Genomic DNA, 26,024 nt, shown 5'->3' on the forward strand with positions numbered 1-26,024 from the left:
GTGTAAGGTCCAGCCAGATCCTGAAGCCCTTCTCCCTGTGATTCTTACTGAACACAGTCCTCAGAAGTATTGAATGCCTTCAACTGGCCTAGAAAAAGTGATTCAGTTTTATCCAGGAATAATGTAGCTTGAGAAATGATTGCGTCAAGCAAACGTCAGCAACTCAATGTTTATGAGAATGCCACTGTTCAGGAACAAAACCTGGGGATATGGATTTCTGTTTCATTGTTAGAAAAATAAAGCAAAGGAGATGAATGTGGCTAAAGATGTTGTGGCAATTTACTGATCAGTAGGTAGACAGAGGAAGTGCAATTTCTGGGATACTGACTCTTCTGAGAGTTTGTGGTTTTATCCAGCTGAGTGTCTGGCCTAAACTTGGCTACATGTTAAAAAAATCAGATCTAATTTTTTTGGCCTATGGTATCTAAGAAATTGTTCACGAGAAACATGAAAGCCTGCATGAGCTGAACTGGAAAGCAAGAGGACATTGTGTAATAAATAGGAGTCAAGAAGGTGACTGAGGAATAACATTTTCCATTACGCTAATCCAAAGCAGAAAACTCAACTGTGAGTTTCTTTTTCCTTCCTGTATATTCTCCTTCTCAGTTCCTCAGAAAGGCACTCACTGTATTCAGATGTAGACACATTTTTCATTTCTTATGCAAATATTAGCAAACTGAACCATGAGGCTAAGTTCATCATGTTCAGCACTTTCAAAAGAACATACAACTGCCAAGAGTTCATGGTGGTTCAGGGACTTTGCTTTTACAGACTTCTGTGGAGATTAAAAGTTAGCTCCAAAACAAACAGCCCTTTCATTAGGCTCTCCCTGATTGTGACAATGAAATCAATTTCTCAGAAAGCACACCATTAATGAGTAAGGTTTCCTTGTTCCCAAGAGGGCTATCTATGTTAAATAAGATGGATGCTAATTTTAGATACTTAAAAAAGGAAATCATTGAGGAATAATCATTTTAGTAGACAAGGCAGAAGACAGTTTGCTTTCTTCTACTGATGACTCGGAGGATGTGTTGCTACATAGCAACCTATTCCCAAAGAAGAGGAGTATTTCTCTTTGATGCTAGTCTTTGGAAACTGCCCCTTTTTTCTGTTTCTGTATCATCCCCCAACAGTAATTTCCTTAGCCAGCCTCTGGTATTGGATGTATAGCCCTGGATGTAGATTAGCTTTTGAGATCTACACAAAAAGGAAGATTGTAACTACCAAGTCTCACAAGCCTCAGAAGTGGACTTCAATACTGACCCATTCACTAAAAGTGCCTATAAGATCACCAATCAGTGGGAATTTTGTGTGCAAGATGCGCATCTAACAGCAGCAGAACTGAGATCACAAAGCTATTGACAATAAACTGAAAACTTAAAAAATTCTACTCCCAAAATAACTAGGTCTTCATGTCACCATGTCACAGATGCAGCTACTGCTTTTTTGGAAATGCAGTTCTACTTACTCCAAGCCAAGACATACTGTTTCAGTATGACAGTATTCTTCTCCTTGCATGGAGGAGCCTTTGTAACTCACTCATTTAGCTCCTGATCCCCTTCCTAATTGGAATTTCCACACCTTGCACTGTCTTCATTTTTTTTATAAATTCTAAAGTAGCTTCTCAAAATCAGTTTATATTACTTTTTTAATGTAACTTTTGCAAATTTATGCATCATTAAATTACTGATGAGATAACAGATTTTTTTTTTTAATAAAAAAAGCAGTTTTACAAGGGCACTAAAAAGCAGATTTCATCACAACAAAATATACTACTGCTCTGAGATTCCCTGGCCTAGGCAGAATGTGCTAGACCAAGAATCAGAGTCTGTATGACCACAAAGCTGCCATGCTTTGAGGGTAGGAGCTAGCAGTGCACTGTGCAGGGTGCTTGGAGATAATCTGGATATCTTAAACACGACACTGTTTTAAGTAATGCAGACATACCCTAATTCCCATTTTCAGACATCTAGGCACTTAAGTTCTTCAGTCTTCTTGATAGTGGAGTAAAGCTTTGGTGACAGTGAATCTTAGAGCAGCAAATGACCTATAGGATTACAAAACGGTTGCTCTGAAGGTTCATCTTCTTGGAAAGAGCAGGTAATGTTTAGTCCTGTCATTCTCTTGAGGGCCTAATTTTGCCCTCTCTGCAGGAATAAACCTGTTAATTTACAGAAAAAAGTAGAATGGGAACTCGACCCAGCTGTAACTGTCTTTCAGTTATCATGTTACGATGTTCTTTCAGTACATGCACTGCTCTTTGCTGGAAGGTTGTTGTGCACATGTGTGATGTGAGAGCCACTGGTACCTCTCTATCAACATGCAGTACCATTCACTCTTTGTTATGTATTTATGCCAACAAACTGGGTCTTATGAGTGGGTGATAAGTAAGATCATGCGCTGTTAATCCTTCTTCGTATACATCAGCTTCTAGTCTTTTGTCTAAATAGACCCCATTTCTTATCTGCTGAAACAGTAGATGGCATACAGGCAAGCAGCAAAATGTTCCCTGGGTGATGCTGATGAGATCACTTTTCATTTTTTTTTCCATGAAAAAGTCAGTTTAACTTCAGAGTGTATTGCTTTTTTTCCTGATCCTCTTTGACCTCCTATGGGTATCTCAGCATTTTCCTTCAGCTTGAAAAGTTTATGGCATGTTGTTTCTGTAGAGTAAATGACCAGACTCCTAATATTTTTAACAAACCCAAGCTGATTCACAGTGGTGCTGCCAGGTTAAAGATCTGTTTCTTTTCTAAATGGTACAACATCAACTCAAACCTTGGCAATGGCAATTTGGGCAAGGTGCTGCCAGTGTGGGTAGCCACACTGCTGCTGGGCATTCCTCAAGCATTGCTCTGTCTCTTGAGGCCATGAAATGTTTCCAGCTGGGAGGCATGAGCAGAGGACAGGTTAAAGATGCTCTACAAGACTACAGGAGATGTGAGAATGGAAACTGAAGTGGTTTAGTTGTTCACAGTTTTGGAAACAGTACAAAACCATGCCCAGAGTTTGGCTTCTGCTGCCTATTTCATTCTGTTATTTAACAATTAGCGTTTTGAAACACTTGAACTCCTTCTCTGTAGATTCTGATAAACTTTAGCTGCTTTATAATTTTAACTATTTTTAAGTTTAGAAAATAATGCATAAAATAACATTTTTTGTGTTACTGGCTAGCTGCAGGAACACACTAAATAATTTCAGCCAGTCTGACACTGCATGGGCTCTTTGTCTCAGGGCCACCTGACCTGTGCAAACCAAGCTGAGATTCTCAGTTCAGTTGTTGTTGTTAAAGGAATTGTGGCATCAGTGGACCGGATGCCATGGCAGGGAAGACAAGCAGTTTCTGGATGGAGTGAGAAAACAATCTTCTCATCAGTATAGCTTGCTCTTCCTGATCAAAGTAGTTCACAAGTGGAATAATCAATATGCAACCATTGCCTTTGGTCATAAACCTTGGATTTCCTTCTCCAGGAATTAAAAATTATTCAGGTTAGGTTCCCTACATTGACTTTATATTGCACAATTTAAAGATGTCTGAAAGTCTCTGAAAGTTGAAGTATTAGTCAATCAGTTTTCTGAGAAGAGCTGAAAATATGTACGAGGACTACTGTTCATACAAAGTTAAGCACTAATGTAACAAGTTAATCAAGTAAATTCCATTTCAACAATATCATAAGGAAAAAGGGTTACATTAGGCCTGAATAAACTCTGCTTTTTGAAGAGCTGAAAGAGTGATCTTATAAAAATATATTCTTGAATTTGCCATGCAAAATGATACATGAGTATAAAGGCTCTGTTTAGCGGGTGTATCTACATATGCAAGTATGTATGCATAAAAATTGTAATTTCAGAACTAAAGCTGACAATCTTAAAATGCTATTTATACAAATACATCTTGAAGTAGTATGAAAATTCACACTTGCATCTTCATATGAATACAAATAATGTTCAGTGCTATCTCTAGTCCAGCTGTCTCTGGCAGTAGTTTTAAAACCTTTACTGCTTCTGGAATTGCATCAGAAGTAATTTCTTCTTTTATGGAAATGTTTGTCACAGTGCAAAGGATGTGGACAGTCTTGTGAATATGTGCATTTGCACATGCCCAGTCCCTCACCTGCTCATTCCTGTAAGACATCCTTGTCCTTTTTCCTTGATGAAACTCACACTTCCAATGATGTATTTAGTTGTGTTCAGCAGCCACTTGGAGTATTCATGAACACAGCAAATCCAGAAAATTTGTACCAAGCTATTTCTGGGACATGAAAAAAAAAATAGTTAGTGATTTCCAGAGAAGTCATAAAATTTGAAGTACCTTTTGTATGTGTTGTAGATTGGACTGGTGGCACCATCTACTAAAATTGCCCAGAAGTTCCATTACAAAATCATCTTTCTATTGCTTATAACTTTGCCAAACTTTAACTATTTGGCCTGAAATTTTGCATACTGGGTATCTGCCTCAGGCTAAATCTTTCTGGAAAAATTCAGTCAAAATGACTATTTCCAAGAACAAAATTAGGGGAAAATACATCATTCTGTCCATATCAAAATGTTCTGGTTGCCTCTTTTGTATGAAATTTTAATGATTTGAAACAGAAACATAAAATTTGGCAGGGGTGACTGAGGTGTCCAGCCTGTGCTCTTTGTTGTTGACATGGAACTGCATCTTGAATAAATTAAGAATCTTCCAAGAGAAAACAAAAATTAAAAAAAGAAAAAAAAAAGTTTGCAAATGCTGAATAGAGGATTACTAGACTTTTGAAGTCATAGCTCTGAAAGACTCCTGTGTCTACTGATCAAGATATCAGCTAGTAGTGAGCTGGGCTTTTTTTGCAGTAGATCAAGTCAGGGACTGATTCCAAAAGTGCATGCAGCAAGGCCTCAGCACTCTCCATTCCCAGTCTCCTTGCTCAGGCAGTGTAAAGGACAAAGCTTTCTGTTTCCACTACAGAGATGGCCGCAGGTGATTGCAGGAGGAGTGTGGTAGGACAAGGACTTGGTGGACAAGACTGAGACTCGAAACATCTGTCTGTAAGGAGGGAAATGGAGATCATAGGAACTGGGATATAGGATAGTAGGGCTGTGGGTCAACTTGGACTGGTGTGTAGTCCTGGGGAGGTATAATTTTTTGGACTGGAGGTTGAAAGCCAAAGGACCATGAAGGAAACTTGAAGGCAGGAGTCCTGTGGAAATAGTACTGTGCAGTCCTGTAACTAAATATTGTCATAATGCACATCCTCAGCAGTCCTGCATTACGAATACAATTTTGACATTTACTAATGTGTGAATGCTTATTATTGGAACTGATTTTATATTTTTAATGCTTTATTTTAGTGTGCAATGTAAATGAACACTGCGATTTCTAGTGTTAGGTCCTCATGATCTTCTAGAGTTGGAAACCCGAACTTTATAACTCACTGGAAAACTGGTAGGCTTTCCTTCTGATTTAGATAATGTTCACATCATAACCCATTTGAGTGGCAATATATCAGACTTTATCTTCTCACTCATGGCAGAAAGTGCCATCCTGGGCTTGAAACTCCAGATTAATCTTGTTTCCAAAGACAAAAGCTAATGAAATGTTTCAATTCTTTTTTTCCTTAAAGTGAAGGGCATTGATCTAGGCTAGAGTAGTGTCTTGCTCTGGTGAAGGAAGCATTCCATTAATATGGGAAGGACTCATGTTGGATGCATGGAGTTATAAGTGCTGAGACACATGACTTATAAACCAGTCCTGTGTGCAGCAGGTTAGAACTGGACTGAGAAACTAAGTCAGGACTAGTGCAATTCAGCTGCTGAAATGGGTTCCTTCACAGCCTATGCTGTACTGAGCAGAAAAGAGTCTAAACTAACTTTTACTTCAAATACTGAAGACACTTATGGAATAGTTTAGGTTAGAATGGACCTTGGAGGTCCTCTGGTCCAAACCCCTGCTCAAAGCATGCGTTAGTAGAAACTCAAGAAACCAAATTAGACCCTTATGCAGAAAACAAAACAAAACTTTTTTAGACATTTTAACTAAAGACTGTTTTTCTTATAAGAAATTACTCCTTTTGCAAGAAAAACACATTTTTGAGGTCAGTAGATCTGTTTATGTCTTATGTCATATGAGAACAAACAATGAGGGAGGAATTAGTAAAATTCTTAATACAAGAAACACAAAGTGTGAGATTCTTGAAAACAGCAATTCTGCTATTAACATTCCTCAGACATTGAACAATTTTCAAAGTGGCTTTAAACCTTGCCAAGTTAACTGCCATTGTAGCTGGGTTGGTTATGGCAAAGACTATTGGAAATGGGGTCTTATTATTGTTCACATGGGTCAAATGAGGGCAAGTCTGAGCTGATATCTGAACTGTGAGGTTAAATGTTTGACCTGAGCAGATTGTCAGGAAGGCAAAGAGGGCAACAGAGACCGAAAGAGCTGCTGGGTTAAGCAGCAGTAGTTCAACCATACTGTCTTCCACACAGTTGCACAAATATAAACAAGAAGGGGACAACTTGGTTCTAAGGTGTCATAAAATAACATCTGAGGAAAAGTTGTTTAACAGACACAGGCCCTGTCTCTGAGAAGCTGATCATATCAGCCATATGCTCTACATGTGGAGATGCCTTTGCACAACTTAAGAATCTTTCACTAATATTTGCTTCTGATTTGTGTTTAATGAGAGTGTTTGCAGCAGTATGTAAAGCATCAAATCGTGTAATATAAATATCATCGCATATGAACTTTCAAAAACATTTAACTGTTAACGATGCTTAATAAATAAATTTCTGATATGACTGACCAGCTGGTCCACTTAGCAAAAAGGATGTGATAGCTTAAAACCATGCTATCTTTATGGTAACCATACTTTTTTAAAAAATGCAGATACAGTATGCTTGAAAGCAGAAATAAACATGAAACTTTATGCTTGGAATTTCCCCATCTACTTTCATATTGGTCAGATACAAAGAAAACTGTGTGGCCCATGTTTTTAACCATGGCTGATTTTGGGACAATAATGGATCTGAATGTATCCTGTTCTGCTGCAGAGACTCTGAAGTTTATAAAGCAGGAATCTGAGGCTGTGTTATCAGTGGGTACTTTGAACAGTGGATGTTAGACTGCTATGATGGGATTAATCTCATCTAACTTTAGCTATCCCAGATGTATCCACTGAGCCTAGGATAAACCTTTTAGCACTCCCTACAGTCGGGCAAGAGATATACACAACTCCAAAGAACAAGTCCTTCAAAGAGCCTTTGAGGGTTTCTGGTGGTTCCCACTGAGTTCAGATGAGTAGCTGACACCATGGTCCTTATTTTTAGACTTTTAAAGCCATGTGACATGAAACTAGCTCTGAATCTATAAGAATTTTTTTTTTTCCTTTGGATACACAGAGACTTCCAGAACAGTGCCCCAAACTTGAAAATCTGGTTTGCTTTTACAAAAGAATGTAATCTTGCATATAAATGTAGTCTGCTAAAAAGATCCTAGGGTCCATAGCCTAGATCTAAAACCTAAAAAAAAGCCATTGGTCATAAAAGCCATTGGTCTTGGTCAAAGTATTGTCTGTAGAAAGGAGCTGAGGAATGCACGTGATTGGAAGGATTAATAAAAGGTTGAGAAAAAGCAGAAATTCTGTACAGATTAAATCTTTCAAGGTGGAAAAATGTAATGACCTCCCTGTTGGCCACGTTACTTGTTCCACAGTACTAAGTTAAATTCCTATTGAAATTGATAATACATTGTTGATTGCCCACTCCATGTCAGGACTTCAGGATTTAGTTTGAAATTTTTGCTTGTACTCTAAAACTATCATCATAAACTTTCATTTTAAGGATTTTTAACAGTGTTCCATCCTTTCACAGACACTTCTGTGAAAGAAATAGACTCCCTATGTTAACTCATGTTCATAATTAGTAGTTCCATTGCACAGGAGACAACAATAAAATAAAACTGAGGAGCTAAATATTTCGTTAGTCTGTTAACCCTCAGTGCTACATTACAGAATACTGTTCTGCAATTGTATCTTGAGCAAGTTTATTCTCAAACTGTCTACCTAGTATAGACACCTGAAAAGTACAATTAAATTACAGGGGGAGAATGACAAATGTTCAGATTCTTGGTTCTTTTGTATTTGTTTAAGGCATATTTGACATTTTAATTTATTTCAATTTTGTATTGGTCCATACCATAGCAGTGGTTTTCATGAATTGCCTCTGTACACAGGACAGGTCTTAGTTAGCCATTGCTAGAAAAAAACCCAAATGTTTAATTATAATTAAATCATCAGCCTAATCAGAGCTGCAAACATATGTTTATTTGTGAAAGACAAGCAGTGATTTTTATTTAATAGGATATAGTCTGTATTGTAAGCTGACAGCACCTCCAGTAAAAAGGTGTAAGCACTTTATTCAACAAACTCTTGTCTAATAATGTGCTCTTCTGTTTCATTGCAAACATCACATTACTGACAGTCTGAGATCAATAGGCATTTTGTTCCACTTGTGACTGCCAGAGAGGTTTTTAAAAACAGCTCCAGCTTATCAATGCCTTAGGGCAAGGACCCTCAAAACCACCATTTGTTATCAAGGAAATTTCTACAGATCATGTAGCCATAGGGCTATATTAATAATCCCTCATCTTCTTTCTTGTTTTGTCTTTCTGTTTACCAGTCTGAACTCATGTGCAAAACTGTCATTTCTGGAGCTTGTGTCAGTCTAAATCATTTCAATAAATAATCAAACATACAAACTAAAATAATATTGTTCTTTCAACAGGAAAATAGTTACTATTACTAAGGAAAATATTATTCACCCTGATTAATTTCAAGATGAGCCTTAGATGGCTTCAGTTTGACCCACTTTCTCTTTTATTGGATTTATTGCTCAGATGTCAACATCTTGTGAATTTCAGATTGTTTTTTAACTGTCATTAAAAAGCACACAGTAAGCCAGCGTTGTTTGTTATTTGTTTATTTCTTGATCTGCAAGTAAAAGCCAAGGGCACATTTTTAGATTAGAAGTATTCATTCAAGGATTATGAAGTCAGGGAAAGCAGATATCTGCTGCCAGTTATTAATGCAAAGCAGAAGACTGGAAGTGTTTCGTATCTTTCACTATGATTGATCAAGATATAGAAATAGACTTAATTTCTAGAATAAGATTTTTTTTTTTTTTCCAAATAAGTGCTTTTAATCAGAGCTAGTTGAGAGTCAGTTTCATGTCCTGCAGCATTTTCAAGTGTTCAGAAATGGTCCTGATTCCATACCCAGGTTAAAATGAAAGAGGCAATAAAAAAGAAAAAAAAAAAAAGGATGTTTAACCCATCCGTAAACCAACACTATCCAAGCCACTGAAGTACTCCCTAACAGGACAAAACCCACTAAATTTCAAGTTCCTTATCCAAAAGACTATACCAGGACTGTGCAGCCTGGGCAGACCCTTCTTGCTATGAGTCCTGCCTTTCCATGGTCCAACCTGAGGAGCAGACTGGAGTGCACCACAGCTCCTTTTGAGCCCGTATCTACAGGTCTCACCCAGGGCACACACCTGAAGTGCTGCTAAGGACTGGAAGGCATCCCTAGGTCTGCTTCCCTGGCTGGCTCTGCCCAGGGGAGGCCTCTCTCAGTGTGGCCAGATGCAGCAGTTCCATTTTGTAAGACTGATTAAACACTCTTGGAGGCAGGGCTTGACCCTTAGGTGCCAAACCAGCAAAATCATGTGTTTGGGCTTGCAGAAATAGTGACATTTTCCAGGGTGGGAATTAACAACAACTCTTGCAAATCTCAAACAAGCTGCTGCCAAGAGTATTGGATGAAAGTTTATTTTGTATAATACTTCGTTGGACTTGGTTCACCCGGCTGCTTGATGTCTGCACATCTTTTCATCACCTTAGCTTGCTTGGAAAATGATGGAGCACACAGTGCTGAGTGGAGATGAAGTGCACTGCTCTCCACCAGAAGCAGGTTCCTCAGGTGTGATGCGTTTGTGTCTACCACGTGACATGCTAGCCTGAGGTTAAGACTCCTTGTACCACTGCAGACTGACAGCCTGAATGACCATTTTCATCCTGAAAAGGAAATGCATTTTCACGCCTACCTCACTTTACATTTGTACGAGCAGCCAGCCTGATTCTGAAGGACAGGCCAAATCCTCAGAGTTGTGTGAATTAAGGTTTCCTGCATCCCAGGGCAATCCAAATATCTCTGTCCAATTTCTGTACTGATCCATTAGTCCAGAACAAAATAGTCACAAATGCTCTGTTTACACAAAGAAATTACTTGCTACACATGGTTCTTTATATACAAAAGCCTAGTCATGAAAGCATCATACTGGCTACTACATAAGCATGAAACAAAAGAAGAAAACATATACCTCAGAGAGTTTCCTCTGAGTGTGGTAGCCCAGAAGAGCCCTAGAAGTAGCCTGGAGGAAAATAATGTGAGACCCTGTCTTAGATTTGTATGGCAAGGTTTCAGTAGCATGAGGGCTACAGGGGTGGCTTCTGTGAGAAGCTGCTAGAAGCTTCTCCTATGCCCGATAGAGCCAATGCCAGCTGGCTCCAAGACAGACCCACCGCTGGCCAAGGCTGAGGCAATCAGCGACAGCGGTAGCACCTCTGGGATAACGTATTTAAGAAGGGGAAACAAAAAAAAAGACCCAGGACACAAACTACAGCTGGAGTGAGGAGCGAGAATGTGTGAGAAGAACAACTCTGCAGACATCAAGGTCAGTGAAGAAGGAGTGGGAGCAGAGATTCCCCTGCAGCCTGTGGTGAAGACCATGATGAGGCAGGCTGTGCCCCTGCAGCCCATGGAGATCCATGGTGGAGCAGATATCCACCTGCAGCCCGTGGAGGACCCCATGCTACAGCAGGTGGATGTGCCCGAGGGAGGCTGTGACCCAGTGGGAGGCCTGCACTGGAGCAGGCTCCTGGCAGGACCTGTGGACCCATGGAGAGAGGAGCCCACGCTGGAGCAGGTTTGCTGGCAGGACTTGTGATCCTGGGGGGGACCCATGCTGGAGCAGCCTGCTCCTGAAGGACTGCACCCCGTGGAAGGAACCCACACTGGAGCAGTTCATGAAGAACTGCAGTCCATGGGAGGGACCCACTTGGAGAAATTCATGGAGGAACTGTCTCCCGTGGGAGGGACCCCACACTGGAGCAGGGAAGAGTGTGAGGAGTCCTCCCCTGAGGAGGAAGGAGCAGCAGGGACAACGTGTGATGAACTGACCACAAACCCCATTCCCCATCCCCCTGTGATGCTCGGGGGGAGGAGGTAGAGAAAATGGGGAGTGAAGTTGAGCCTGAGAAGAAGGGAGGGGTGAGGGGAAGGTGTTTTAAGATTTGGTTTTTATTTTATCATTATCCTGCTCTGATTCTGACTGGTAATAAATTAAACTGATTTTTCCCAAGTGGAATCTCTTTTGCCTGTGATGGTAATGGCTGAGTGATGTCCCTGTCCTTATCTTGACCCACAAGCTTTGACCCAGCCAGGGCCAAACCACCACAGCCCTTTTTGAGGGTCAAACCACCACAGGTCCTTGCAAGTACAAGGGGTAACCTTGAGAAAAATCATGTGTATGCTCATTTGGAAACATTCAATCATGAACAGAGATAGCAACCAGGACCCCAAAAATACAGTGAATGAGGAGTCCTACAGTTTAATGTGATGTAGAAGGGAGGAATTGCAGAGGGAGCCAAAGAGATGGGCGATACAAGTAACAGATGGGTGAGAGAATAATCTTTGCAGTAGGGAAACTACTGCATTTTCAAGTCCCAAGAGAAAGATGACAAACTCGCCAGGCTGAAAGAGTCTGGGTGAAGGTTACAGGTGTGCAGATGTAGAAGAAAGATTATCTTAGTAGTAGTACATGGAAAGAAACTTAGACATGGTCTGGATGTGAGAGCTCAGAGTGAGCTTAAAGGGATGAGATTTTGTGTTGCATGTGAACCTGCGATAATTTGTTTGGAGAGTAATTTCTGTCCAGAAATTTGTCAGTTTTTGTTTACTGTTACTACCAGGGCAGTCATTATCAACTGGAGGATGATATTTGTGGTGCATTTAAGAGCAGAAATATGCTGTGTTGGGGAAATAATGTAGTAGAAGAACATTAGGGCCTGTGTGTAAGTGCATGGTAGAATGTTTTCTAGCCTTGACAATTTTCTTTGCAAATAAACAGTAGTAAGTAAAAGGTGGGGATGATATTTTTGGTCACATATTCATTCATGGCTAAGGTCTTGGAAATTTCAGTATTTTTAAAGCCTGGTCACAACAGGTCTGCATCACCTGTATCACCTTCTGTAGACCTGCTCAGATTTGGACAGTTGGCTTTCTCAGCTGGAGAGCAAGTAAAAGCCAACCTGTGGGCAGATTTGGGCTCAAGTGTAAGTTCAAACCTCAAACTAAGATGACAGCACAGATGCAGCCAGAGCTAGCAGCTGATCTCAGAACTTTGTTCATTAACTTGCCATAAGTTGGGTGTTTTCTTTGCTTAGTCAACTCTATAGTTTGGTGTACTGCTGCATTACCACATTTGCAAAAAGAGTGGGACTTAGTGAAATAAAGTTGGAATAACACAGCAAGGAGCAGGATGCTCTTATCTTCGGTCATTGCCTGTTACTAATTTTTCATTTGTCTGTTTGCTGATGACGTGGTTTAGCCCCAGCCAGCAAGTAAGCACCACACAGCCGCTCGCTCACTCCCCCTACCCCGATGGGATGGGGGAGAGAATTGGAGGAGTAAGAGTGAGAAACACTCCTGGGTTGAGATAAGAACAGTTTAATAATTGAAATATAGTAAAATAGTCATGATAATAATAGCAATATAATAATGATAATAACAATAATAATATACAAAGCAAGTGATGCACAATGCAATTGCTCACCACCCGCTGACCGATACCCAGACAGTTCCTGAGCAGCGATCGCCGCTTTCTGGCCAACCTCCCCCAGTTTATATACTGAGCATGATGTCATATGGTATGGAATAGTCCTTTGGGCAGTTTGGATCAACTATTCTGGCTGTGCCCCCTCCCAGTTTCTTGTGTACCTGGCAGACCATGGGAAGCTGAAAAGTCCTTGACTAGCATAAGCAGTACTTAGCAACAACAACAAACATCAGCATGTTATCAACATTTTTCTCCTACTAAATCCAAAACACAGCAGTATGCCTGCTACTAGGAAGAAAATTAACTCTATCCCAGCCGAAACCAGGACAGCTGATAATCAAAAATATGTGAATGCAAAATGCACTCTGAGGCTGGGGAACTCTCTGGAATGCCTGTGAGATGCACAGGACTCCAAAGCAATAGGATGCTGCATAGCAGAGATACTGCTACAGTATTCTCACTCTTTTGAAGTACCAGGGCTATTAACTGCTCTGCAAATAGTTAGTACCATACCCTTAGTGAAGGTGGGTTTTAAAAAAAAAAAGCAAGAAAATGGTATCCTTTGCTGTTAGTCCAGTTCCCCCAAAAACCCAATCCTTCTCATACACCTCCCAAAGATACATTTACTTTTTCTGGAGGAAGAAAAACATAGTGATGTAGTTATAGGCCATGTTCAAGAATGCTATGACATATGTAGGGCTTGACTCTAAGTTCAGTTTTAAATTATAAACAAAATTCCAACTTTTGAATCATATGTATGGTATCAGCACTTCAAAGTGAACTCTCTGTAACAGTCTTTGGAAAGAGACCCCACAGCTTAAGATTTACATTTTAGCTGAATACGTTTTTAAGCATGACAGTCATCTGCAATGATATATTGCTTACAGCAGCATTTTACATTTTTCATTAAATATTAACCCAAATTTATCCATGTTCAATAAAGAGGCAGACTAAAGAATGTTAATGTTAGGGAGACTGTTTCAACTGCTATTATAATCCATAATTTCCCAGTGCAAATTCTAGAGGCACCCACTCGTGTAATGCTCCACTTTTGCTGCTGCTCAAAACAGGGAAGAACCAGTGACAAATGCAGTCAGAGGGGACAGTCAGAGGGGACAGCAGCAACCATGACATGACTGTGTCCAGGATCTGGATGAAGGCTGGGAAGGGAAGCAGCAGACTAGGAGAGCAGAATTTGGCTTATTCAGGGAATTGCTAGGCAAAATGGTGCCACGAGGGGAAAAGGTACCCAAGAGAACTGGCTGATTTTTAAAGAAAACTCTTTGAGAGCTCAGGAGCAAACTATCCTGTTGTGCAGGAAGATGGGGAGTTTCAGCATTGGGAATTTCAGTAGCAATTCCTACTTGGCTAAGCAAGGGCTTCTTAGCTGCTCAGTGAAAGGGATCTAAACGTAGCCTGCAACTGCTTGAAGGGGAGTTAGGAAAAATGTCAGAGTCAAACTCTTCTCAATAGTGGTAGTCAGCATAAAAAGAGGAAGTTGGCACAAACTGCAGCCTGAGAGGCTCAGACTGACTAGAAGGAGAAACTTTTTACCCAACTAGCGCACTACTTGAGCAGGTACCCAGAGAAGAGGCGGCAATTTCCATCCCTGGAGATTTTCAAGATTTAACTAAACAAAGCCACAACTGCCCTGAGCTGTGTGAAGGAGGTTGGAATAGTCAGCATTTCTATGATTTTAGAAATATCCTTGAACAAATAAAGAACCTGTTTCTCTACCTGTCTGTGTTGAGCATTGAACCTAGCTGAGCTGGGGACTGAGCTGTTGAAGAGGGAATGGGAACACCCTTCTGCCTCCTTGGTTCTGAATGAGCCTCAGCATGGTGCGCAAGACGTGGAGAGCAACTCCCTATTGACTTACTGCCCGAGCGGAGGCTGTGCTGAGCATGCAAAGCAGCAGACTGTCAGGCATCATGGGGAACTTCACTGGTAGATTCTTTTTTGTGGAATAGTCGCATAGTGATGTGGGGCTCTGTTTTGTCAAAATCCCTGTAGATGCCTAAGTGTTTTGGCATATCTAGGCCAAAACTCCTGCAAGGGATGGTGGAATGACTGCAGTTCTGTGACTCACTTGTTAGAGCTAGAAGTCTGATGCCTCTGAAAAAAAACCAAGAGCAAAACAAACAACAGCAACAACTATGTTTTTACTTATTACTAAAATTTTTAAAGGTTAACTCTTTCAGAAAAGTTTAATATTACAAATGTTCTGTATGTTGCCTTTTGAAAACTCTGCTGTAATTAGAGCTTCTCTCACCTGACAGCTCAAGCTTTTTCTCCATTTCAGTCTCTGATTTCTGACCGTACATTCCTTCGTTATTTGCAGTACTTGCTAATTAAGTGCTATCTGCAAACTTGGAAGTCTTTGCTTTCCACATCGCTGTCTATGTTATATTTGTGTAAATATTTCAAATCTGGACCTCTAACACTGACTCCTGTCATCTTCTACTACTGACATTTGAGTTTGAATACTTTCCATTTGTGACTACAGTAGATTTCCTAGTAATGCAGCCAAATTTATGTTTAAGCATGCCAGTTTTCTTCCTCTTCTATGACCAGAGCAGAGGAGCTTAGTAGCAAGAATCAGCTAGATTTCATGCATTTTTTAAAATTAATCAGAATGGGTGTTTGAAGAAAGCTATGTGCTCCTTTACCTCTGCTAAAGGTACTGATTGCTTCCAAAAGATTTAAAACTGAATTTGTCTCACCTGAAATGCATTGCCTTTTATAATTTTTCCTTATCTAGTTCACTATTCTAAAAACTTTTTGTGATACTTCTTCAGGCTTAAGATCATATTTCCTTTTACATCTAGGCATGCATAACTGACTGTACATGCATACATACACAAGCACATATTCAGGATTTAATAATATTATTTGGAGGAAATCAAACTTTTTTTTCTTGGAAGTTCCCTATCCTTTAAATGTATATCTTGAAAATTTCAAATTATGAAAATAATCCTACTTCCTCTAAAACTCTCTCCAGTGCAGGTGTGCTTGTGTATGTGCTGACTGGTCCATCAGCCTTCCTTTCAAACCACTTCAAGAATCTGCACATCCCTAAGGATCTGTGGTCTCCCAGAAAATGTGCGATTTTACAGATGGAGCTTCTTCATGGCCTTGCTTCATGTTAAATATCCTTGTCTTTTTTATGCTGCTTCTTCAATGTTTGCCTCTAAATATACTTTTCTTGGCTACATTTTAACAGCATGTTTCTATATTTACATTACTGATGTTTTATATTAAATTCCAAAGTTAATTTTCTTACTTGAAGCAAGTATACCTGGTTTTCACCATGTAGCGATTTAAACTTAATTATTTAGAAGTACAGAGCAGTTTGTAATCTGCTTCAAACAAAAATGGAAATCGCTACTGTTACGAAGAAAGAGAATTATTTTTTATGAAGGATCGCCAAATCCTTCACAGACTATCCTGAAGAGTGCATGAAACTTATCATTAAAAAAATTTCTGAGGTGTTAGTATATATGCACGCTTTACATATTGATGGAAATACTTTGGCACGTAAAAGACAAAGGTTAACAGGATATTTTTACATAACATTTTGCAAGAAGTGTTAGAGACAATATTCATTTACGGTATTTAACAAGTGCAGTTCATGTTAAACATTAAATATTCTGGCAAGCGAAAGCAACAACTTAAACAATTATTTTCCATAAAATATCTTTTAACAAACCAAACCCATGTTCCTGGAACTGCCTTAGTATATATTAAGAATATACTATACAGAGAAAATAGATTTAATTGCTCTTTCTTTTTTTTCCCCCAATGTAATCATTTACACATAATTCAAAAGCCAGTGTCTTGTAGGATTCTTGCTAACTCACTTCAGCCAAATTTCTGTTCTTATGAAGAAAAGAGTTTTTTGTTCATGATGGTTCAATTGTCAAGTATGGCCATTTCATTAGCTAGTTGCCAGGCTATCTCAAAAGTTAAAAGGTGATTCTTCAAAAGAAATTATAAGCCCTGGAAGATAGGGCATCTTCACTGCACACCTCACAGTATGTGAATTAATTAGAAGCTGTATGAAATACGCTTGCTGCATGAAAATCCTTTTGTATCTGTACGTTAGCAGAGCAATATAGTACAGCAGTACTTCACACTTCAGATGTTTCCATTGACTACATGGGATATAGTTACCAGATGACGACACTGGGTCTCTGCTTACATGCAACTGATGTTCTAAAGTATTTTTTACATTAAAAAATAAGTAAATAAATCCCATATGCTGAACTAAAACTTCAAAAAAGAGACAGTTTTTAGACAAATCAGTGAGCTTACCCGACCCACCACAGCAGTATAGCTGCTGGAGGGCTCCCAGTGAGGAGGGTTAAAAGATGAGGCTGGGCACATGGAAGCATCATCATGGCCTCTTCAATAGCAGTACATAACTGCAACCTGACTCTGAAGCCTCAGCTTGAATGTCTCATGATGACTTACACCTAGATAAGGCTTTTGACTGTAATGCAAGCCTGTTCTCAGGGGACTATTAGGGAAGCATGGGTCATGTGTGTTTCAGCCACTTCCAGTTAATACGAGGAGTGTGTCTTCTGCTACCTAGGTATTAGCTGCAGAAATATCCTGCAAAAAGGTGTGTGTGGGATAGCACACCTTACCCTATTGTTCTCCAGTCTGCTTATCTGGTTTATACAGCTGTACGCAGTGGCTTTGGTAGGCAGAATTCCCATGGCTGCTATATATCAGTAAGCAACATCACTTGTTGCAATTACACAAGAAACCACTGTCATGTGGAGCTGCGGGACAGCTGTACCCTAAGACTATGCCCTAAGGCTATAGAGAGGTTACGTCTCTATACAGCTCTCATATGATTAATTTAATAATGTATTACATGCCATGCTTCTTGAACGTTCCATTGTGCTCTCTTTTTTCCTATCAAAGAGCTATTCAAAGTAAACAGTGACCTCATCAATACTGTCTGAAACTTACAGTAAATGGAAATCTTCCAAAACCATAATAGAAACCATATTTCAACAGATGTAAAAAGCAAGATGAGGAGTGAGAATTAATTTAGATGAGAATGTTACAACACTTGATACTTGACTTGGCTTTGCTCAACCTCATCTTTTTGCTAAGTACAGTATGCTTTTTTCATGTGAGAATCTAGATCAAAAAAGAATAGGAAAATCACCAGTGCAGTTTTTGTTGCAACATTCATGGCTTGGTGAAGAAGATAAAAGTAATTTTACCCACAAAAGATAAAAAACAAAGCAGAGAAATGTTGGCTTACAAGAGAGAGGAGCGAGAGTACTGTCATGATTGAGATTTCCAAAGCTGCATAGGTGTTTGAACAAACACAATTTTTTGAAAAAGGTATTCATTAACCTATTCATCCATGACCTTTAAAATGCCAACCTTTGAAAAAGCATGCAAGGATTGCTAGAACAGGAACAGAGCTGCTATTCAGGCATTTTAGATTGATCACAGCCAACAAGCCAAATAAAATAAAAGATCCTATCAGAACATCTTTGTGTGTCAGACAGCATTAAGCTGCAGGTGCTTCATTTCCATGCAACTCAGAGAAACACTTGTCTTTGCCTTGTTGATATATGTGGATTCTCTTCATCCCTGAAACTCTTAGGAAATTGTCCAATCTACAATCATTTTTCTTTTCTAGATAAAGAAAGAAACGTTGACTTGATTTAAAGGAAAAACACCAGAGGATAACACTCTGATTCAGGATCTGCACATTCGGCAAACATTTAAAAAGCAGCACTTGCTTAAATAGTAAGCCTTTAGTGACTTGGATTCCTACTGAATGTCTTTGTTTGTTTGTTTTTTCTTTTGTTTTTTAATCAGTAGATTAGCATCTTCCATAATAAATTCTAAGGCTAGCTGCATTTTCTCGTGCAGTATTAAAGCGTTCAGATGAATGATTACAGTAATGTGATTTCTATCACATTAGTAGAAATCTCTTATCAGAGTTGTTCATCACTGGTGCAATTTCCTGTCAGGGAATCCTTGCTGTTAACAGTGCTTACACCCATTAGGAAAAAAATCTCAATAAAAAAGTCATATAAAATATACTAATGATATGGTGCACTCACAGTGAAGCCCTTATTTCCAGCATTTTGGCTAACACCTTGATTTTCCTTAACTAATTTTGAAATCCAGAAGCTATGAACAATTGAGCTAGAGAAAATCATGTATGAACTTTATAAAGGCACGGTCTAATATACAATCAAAAGTGTATTTATGATATTTACATGTATTACTGTATTCATATTTGAATCGTATGTTTTCTATCTAGAAGCCACAGACATTCTAGGTAGGTGTGATTTATCCCTCAGAGTGTGAAGGATGCCTAATAAGTATGCAACAGGTTTATCATATTTCTGGAAAACGTGTGGCACCTTAAGAAAATTGTGGTCATTTATAGCATTGGAAGAGTAGTATTTTGTTTAGTTTTGTTTTAAATAGTCATTAAAAATTGAAGAAATCTCATTAGAATGTGTGTGCTTTAGTGTCAGCTCATGGTCTGCTTGCTGATGTTTTTATCACATCTACAAGCCATAACCTTTTGTGGACACTCACCCTGCTAGACTCCCCTCAAAGAAGATGCTAGTTCTGGTCCCAGTGACCTTTTAATTTTAGAAGAAGAAAGGAAACAGGAGCTCAGACGGGCAGAGAAGGGTGTACAAGAAAGCAAGGTTGGACAGCATAATAAATAATTGGATCTGCACAGTTGGCAGCCATTCTGGCAAAGAAGCCTATCAGTGCTTGTGTATAACTGTGTGTGCGCGTGTCTGTCTGTTGGCATTATTTGCCAGAATCAATAGTATATATTCTTCTAAATATTAATTTTCTTGATAGCCTGAAAAATACTAATATGCTAAGTAGCAAGATCCTGATTCAATGGAAATGCAGTTATTTTAAAGCTGCATAAGTTCACATAACTGTCCTCAAATTATTTTTTTTGGAGGATGGGGAGAATTTCATTACTTTATATGGGCCTCAGAGCATGAAGCCAAAAACCTTTTTCTTGGAACAAGTCCAAAATGGTTTAAGTATGTGGTACTTTATGTCCCTATTCCATGTTTTTCTGTATTTTTCTCCCCCCACCCCCCTGCTATATATCACAGGATAAGTGCTCTTCTCCTATGTATAGGAGGTCTGGAGGGGAGAGATATGCTAAGCTGGAATTCAACTTGATAGGTTTTCGTAAACAAACATTTCTTACTTTTCCATTTTAGAGTCTGCGTTTGTTCATCCTCTGGGGTGGCTTTTTCCTCCCACTCTACATTGCTAAGAAATTGTATAGAAAGTTTCTCTTTCTTCAATCCTCTCATCATTGTTTTCTTTCAACAGAATGACTCACTGTTGCTCTGGATTCCCTGTGCATGCTATCACAGTTCCGTGAACAAACTTGCTCTCATGTTAGCCTGACATCATCTTTATTACATTTTTATTGTCACTGACATTAAACACGATGGACCAAAGGAGAGTACCCGTGTCTCGTCATTTCAGCAGCACTTAGACATTATATATAGCACACTTTCTACCATATTTCTCCCTTGACACCATTCCTCTTCTGGGAAAACAATGTAGTAAGACAAGCACTTTGTACGTATAAGCTTTTTCAGCTAGCTCCTGTTAGGATTTATGTCCATTACATTTCAGCTCAGATGATCTCAGGGCACAGAGGCAACATATTTGCACTTCTGTTAACTTCTGTGGAAGAAAACATCTCGTCTAAGCAATGCGATTCACAGTTAAACATCTCGTCAAATAGGGAGGACTGCTTTTACTCAATTCTGTCATCCCTGAGCTCTATTGTCTCTGCTGGTCTGGAGTCCCATGAGGTAGTATCTCATGTGCAGAAACCAGCAGTTACTCCAGTGTATTTTACTGTAAGGCAAGGAACCTCAATTATCTTTCAGCTTCATCGGGGCATGCAAAGTGCCTTTCACAAAACCTCCTCAGTGGTTCTTTACTGGGAACTTGTACAGTGTAGTGTGTTATTCCTGTAATGGTCCTGTGCTGGACACAACCACTAGTCCTATGGTGACTGTCACTCTTGAGGCTGCAGGTCACTTCAAGCAGCAGACAGGAAAGTTAATGAAAAACAGCAAGCTGAGCACATAAAGGAACTATAAACTCGTAAAGAATCTGAAGAACGACTGGCTATGAAAGGTATAGCAAAGCAGTAAAGCTTCCATTTTGGGTGAATGGCAGAGAGTGGGATTTACTATCCTTCCACCAAAGTCCAGACTCTCACCATCACCACCTCCACCACTTCTAGAGAGACCTCAGTGCTTTGTGAGGTGGTTGACATGACATAGAAGAGGAGCTGAATTGTTGTTAGCCATATTCTCTGTATCCACCTCAGGTATGTAATAAGGGTTTGCTTAGGAGGTGAGCGTCTGAACTCTGTGGAAAGTGCTCAGAGCCTTCCCCAAAGTCTTATGACATTTTTTTCTTTTAATATCTTGAACACAGCTCCCTGGGGGATTGACAGACTTAGTCACAGTCCTACAGGGGAGGGGATGCACTTTTTTTGGTAAGAGGACATAGCTTCTATGTGAAAAGCAGTGGAGAGGACAGATAGCTGTTCTTCACTGGGCAAGAATGGGAGGGACCACAGAATATGTGCCCACAAAGGAGAAATAAAGCTGCTGTTATGGGGTACCTGGAGGAAAGATGTCTAAACTGGTAAAACTTTGTCTTCACTACAACTTCAGTGGTGTAGCCCTATCAATTCTACGTCCTTACTTGAAAGCCACAGTCTGCTCCAGCTGCCTTTTGACATTACTCTGGCAACCTGCTCTCAGTTTGTTTTTCTGAGTGGGGTGCTGTTCCCTCCTCTGCCCCCCTCTCCAGTTGCTGCTTTTAGAAAGAGACAAGTGTGGCCTAGGGGAACAAATATGTACGTGTGTGTGTGAGGAACACTGAGTTCTGATCATGGCCAAGCAAGTTCTGATTAAGCATATGTGAGCAATTGCAAGCGAATGGGGCACTATTTTTGTTGGTCTATTTCAGTCTCTTACAACTCTGACCAATGTCCCACACTGAGAAGTCTGAAATACAAGCAGAAATATGTTTTCATTGTGACCTTAATATGTATTGGCCAACTCAGCAAGGGATGATTCTGTAACCTGTTGTTGTAGACCACAAATTAGTGCAATGTGCATTTCAGGAGAGCAGGTCCCACACCATTGTGCACTGAGGTGGATTGTGCTTTTGATAGAGAGTGTCTTCTAGTGCTCCCTGTTTGGTGACTGGCTGTTTTGCTCCCAATATACATTTTATATACACCATATATTACAAACACCATACATTAGCTTGGGTAAGGGCTATGCACTAAAAAAGCTTCCCCCCCACCCCGCCCCTTAAAATATGCTACTTTCCATTCAGGAAAAAAAAAAATCCCCAAACTAAAAATAAAGACTGTATTCCTGGAAAAAGACAAAAGATTTCAAGAGAAGGAGACACTTCGCCACATTTATTTGATCAAAAATCTAATCTTCTATTTTTAAAAGTTTCATCTCAGTATTTTTCACTTTTTAACAGAAAACAAAAAAAGAAAAGGATTCCATTAGGCAGCCCATGAGGAATTTTTCTGGGTATCCCAAAGATCTGTGTACTTCAAACTCTATTGTTCTTTCTCTATGCAATGTATCAACAGCAATGAAACAAAAGGTTAAAAAGAACATGGAGGGAACTGCATGGATCTAAAGGCCAAGTCTGGCTTGCATGTTTTCAGTCTGCATCCTGCTGGGCCATGCCAGTTTTCTAGTTTGCGAGGAGGAAAAACATGTTCAAATGTTCAAAACCATCTCTCTTAAATAACAATAAAGACAAACTGGCATTAAGAGTTTGTGAAGATATGAGAATTAGTTTCACAAAAGTTGTATTTAATTATTTTTGGTGCACTGAAACAGTTCTCCTTCACTACCACAAGAGAGAAATTTCTGTCATATGTTACACAAACTACTCCGCATGACCAGGATTCAGCTGCTGCCTGCCTGCCCTGGTCCAGGCCATTCTCATTACTGCTCCTGCTGCAGACTGATACTGTTTCTGATGTGGTTACTTCTCAGAATTCTGTTCCACTGTGGAAGAGGTTATGAGCAATTTTAACCTTCATTTAAGTTATGGGAAGGAATTTGAAAGCAAGAGGAAATTTGTTTGGTAGTTTATATGGTTTGAAGTTGGGATGCAGAGGACCAGGAACTGCCCCACCCCCCACCCCCCACCCCAGTTTTTTAATGCCCAAATAACAGCACTGTTGCTGTTACCCAGGAGCACGCTACACACAGCACAGTAATCTCCTTTACAGTAAAACACAAGCCTTTAATTACAAATGGAACAGACTGGAAAAGTTCTGACAAAACATTTTCTGGTAGGAATTTGCCAGTTCAGACAGATTGAAATGTTTTGCTGAGACACTGGCATTTTCCCCTGGTTCCCTCAGAAGCCAGGCAGCCAGGGAGCTGCTCTGGGGCTGGGGCTTCAGCAGCTGAAAGGTGCAGCTCTGGAGCAGGTCCATCAGCAGCAGCCTTGCAGGGCAATCCCCCTTCCTTCCCTGGCTCAAGAGATCTCAGTGTTCACAGGACCAGTGCTTTGGGGAAGCCGAGGGGATGACCTGCTCCCACACTGAAGCTTTATTGCCTTTCACAGATAATTCTGAAATGTTTGGCTTTTGTTCCAAACTGGAACAAACCCAGATTTCGAAATATCAAAATCCTGTTTGAAAGTCTATTAGTTCTCTCTGCAAAGCTGAAACTATGACCACATACTTCCCACGTGTAGCACCTGCAGGAAGATGTCAGTGTTGAAAAACTGGCAGTGCTGATGAGGTTGTATTCAACATTTTGGGAGACCAACATCTTGAATATAGTGTGCTGCTTTACCTATTAGAGGTACAGGTCCTGTAGAGCTGCCTGATGCTAGAAAGAATAAACAAGGATGACACTAGATATTAGATGGTATTTAATGTTATAACTTGGAATTTTCTTACATTTAAGGTTTTAAGATGTGGCTATGCTGCAAACATTAAGAGTCTCAATGCCTTCAGAAAATAATGATCATGTGTGGAATACAGAGAGAAAGTATTTTTTGACATTTTCAATATATAAACTTCTAACAAGAGATTCTTACCTCTTCTTATAAGAAATGACTCCTTATAAGTTCCCTGTGTCGAAAGGATTATTAACTTTCACTAATACATATTTATTTTTACAATTTCAGGATAAACTTCCATTTATCACCCACCAATGGGCAATGTAAAATGAATTACTAGTGAATAATTTAATTAACATGAATTCAATTCTTGTTTCTCAATGTTCCGGTCAATTTATGACATATATTCCAATCTGCTGTTCCCATGAGACTGAACACAGGTACATCATTTATACACTCTTTTGCTTTATCCTACAGATGGCTGTGTTATAACACAGAAATCTCCTAATAATCTTCTTCCAAGCTGAGTGTTCAATGTAGGAGGGGGAGGCAAGCAGAAATACTGCAATTCTCTCCAATGAAACAATGACCTTTACACTCCTGTTGCCTTATATGTGCAAATACATCTGAGTCAAAAAAATCTGCCAATAAACGGTGCTGCAGTTTTAAGAAAGAAGCCACATCTCATACCTTTTCAGTTACTGTCAATCTGAAGTTGGGAGAGAGCAGCTGCAGATATAGCACTGATAGCCTTGGCTGGTGGCCACTGTGTGGTGGTGGAGGTGTGTGTACTTAGGCTGGTTACGAACAAGCTGTTTTCAACAGATTGCACATCAGCTGATGCATCTGCAAATGCCCTAAATTGATACATGAAGCCTTGTAGTACATAAAGGAACACAACTTTATAGAAAAAAATTCTTAAAATCACTCTAGCAAATGTAGGAGAAATGTCCTACAATTCAATTTATAAACATTTAATTTTGTGGAAAAAATTCATTGAAATCTGTAGGAGGAAGATCACTCTGCACTATATACTTGTACCTAGTAGTTTCAAACTTAGTCAGCTGAACTTCAGTTTCTAAATGAGGGTCTTTGTTCCTGAATATATCTGGTCTGTGTTTGAAGAGTATCACATCTTACAGTAGTTCCTGTTTCATTAACAGGACTTCTGCTTTGTTACTTATTGTTGCATCTTTGTACACCTGTGAAGCCTCAGGTTAATGCCCTGTGCTGCATGTAGCTTTGCATGTGAAAGGACTTATGGGAGATTCTTACCTACAAAGCCCATGGGAATATGATAAAACAAGAAAATATATTTTCTTGCTAATTCAACAAAGCTGCTGTACAGTTACATGGAGATACATCAGTTTTCATAGCATTCTCTGGATGGAGAGATGTTTTGTTATATGTAATTAAAACATATGTATCTAAATCATAGTACATTGTAACAGCAGCTTATGAACTTTGTCCATTCGCTTTTCAAGATACTCAGAAACTTTCTGGTTCCCAGAATAATTTCTTTCCGTGGTCACATTAATAATTTCTATTCAGGACGTACTGCCTCATTTCTATTTTAAATTAAATTTGTATGAAACAGTTAAAAATAGGAATTGGTGGAAGTCTCCAGGTAAATATATTCTCCACTAGTCTGTGTCGCTTCTCTTCAAAAGGCTTTTGTGTATAGATTTTTTTTTTTTCCTGAGGATAACTTTGGGCTGGGATGCATGTTGTCTTACTAGATTTCAAAATAGCAAAGCAGGACATTAGTAAGAAGTTGTTTTTATATATCTGACAAGTAGACTTATACCGATGTTACAGTGATTAACCTCGTTACTCAATCAGTGACCCCTTGTATTGAGCCTAGAGAGCAGAATTAGGAGTTCATGCAGCACAGTAACACTTCTGATATATACGGAAAGCTCTAATTCCAGCCAATAAGGAAGTTGGAATAGTATATTACACTGTGTAGGAATATGAAACTATATTTTGTTATAGAAAGATCAAAATCCTGAATGCAACTTAACCTACTAAATTTTGATATGCTATTTGAACCCCACCCTCATAAAGCTACCCCTCGGAAAAAGTGAACCTCAGAGGAAGTGTACTTAACGCACACGAAATTTGTTTTTCTAGGGTGAATAAACAGCAACATTGTTACAAGGTTATTTTCGTGTTTCCTTCTTATATGACTAAGT

Source organism: Pelecanus crispus, chromosome 6 (genome assembly GCF_030463565.1).
Source record: "Pelecanus crispus isolate bPelCri1 chromosome 6, bPelCri1.pri, whole genome shotgun sequence".
Taxonomy (NCBI): domain Eukaryota; kingdom Metazoa; phylum Chordata; class Aves; order Pelecaniformes; family Pelecanidae; genus Pelecanus; species Pelecanus crispus.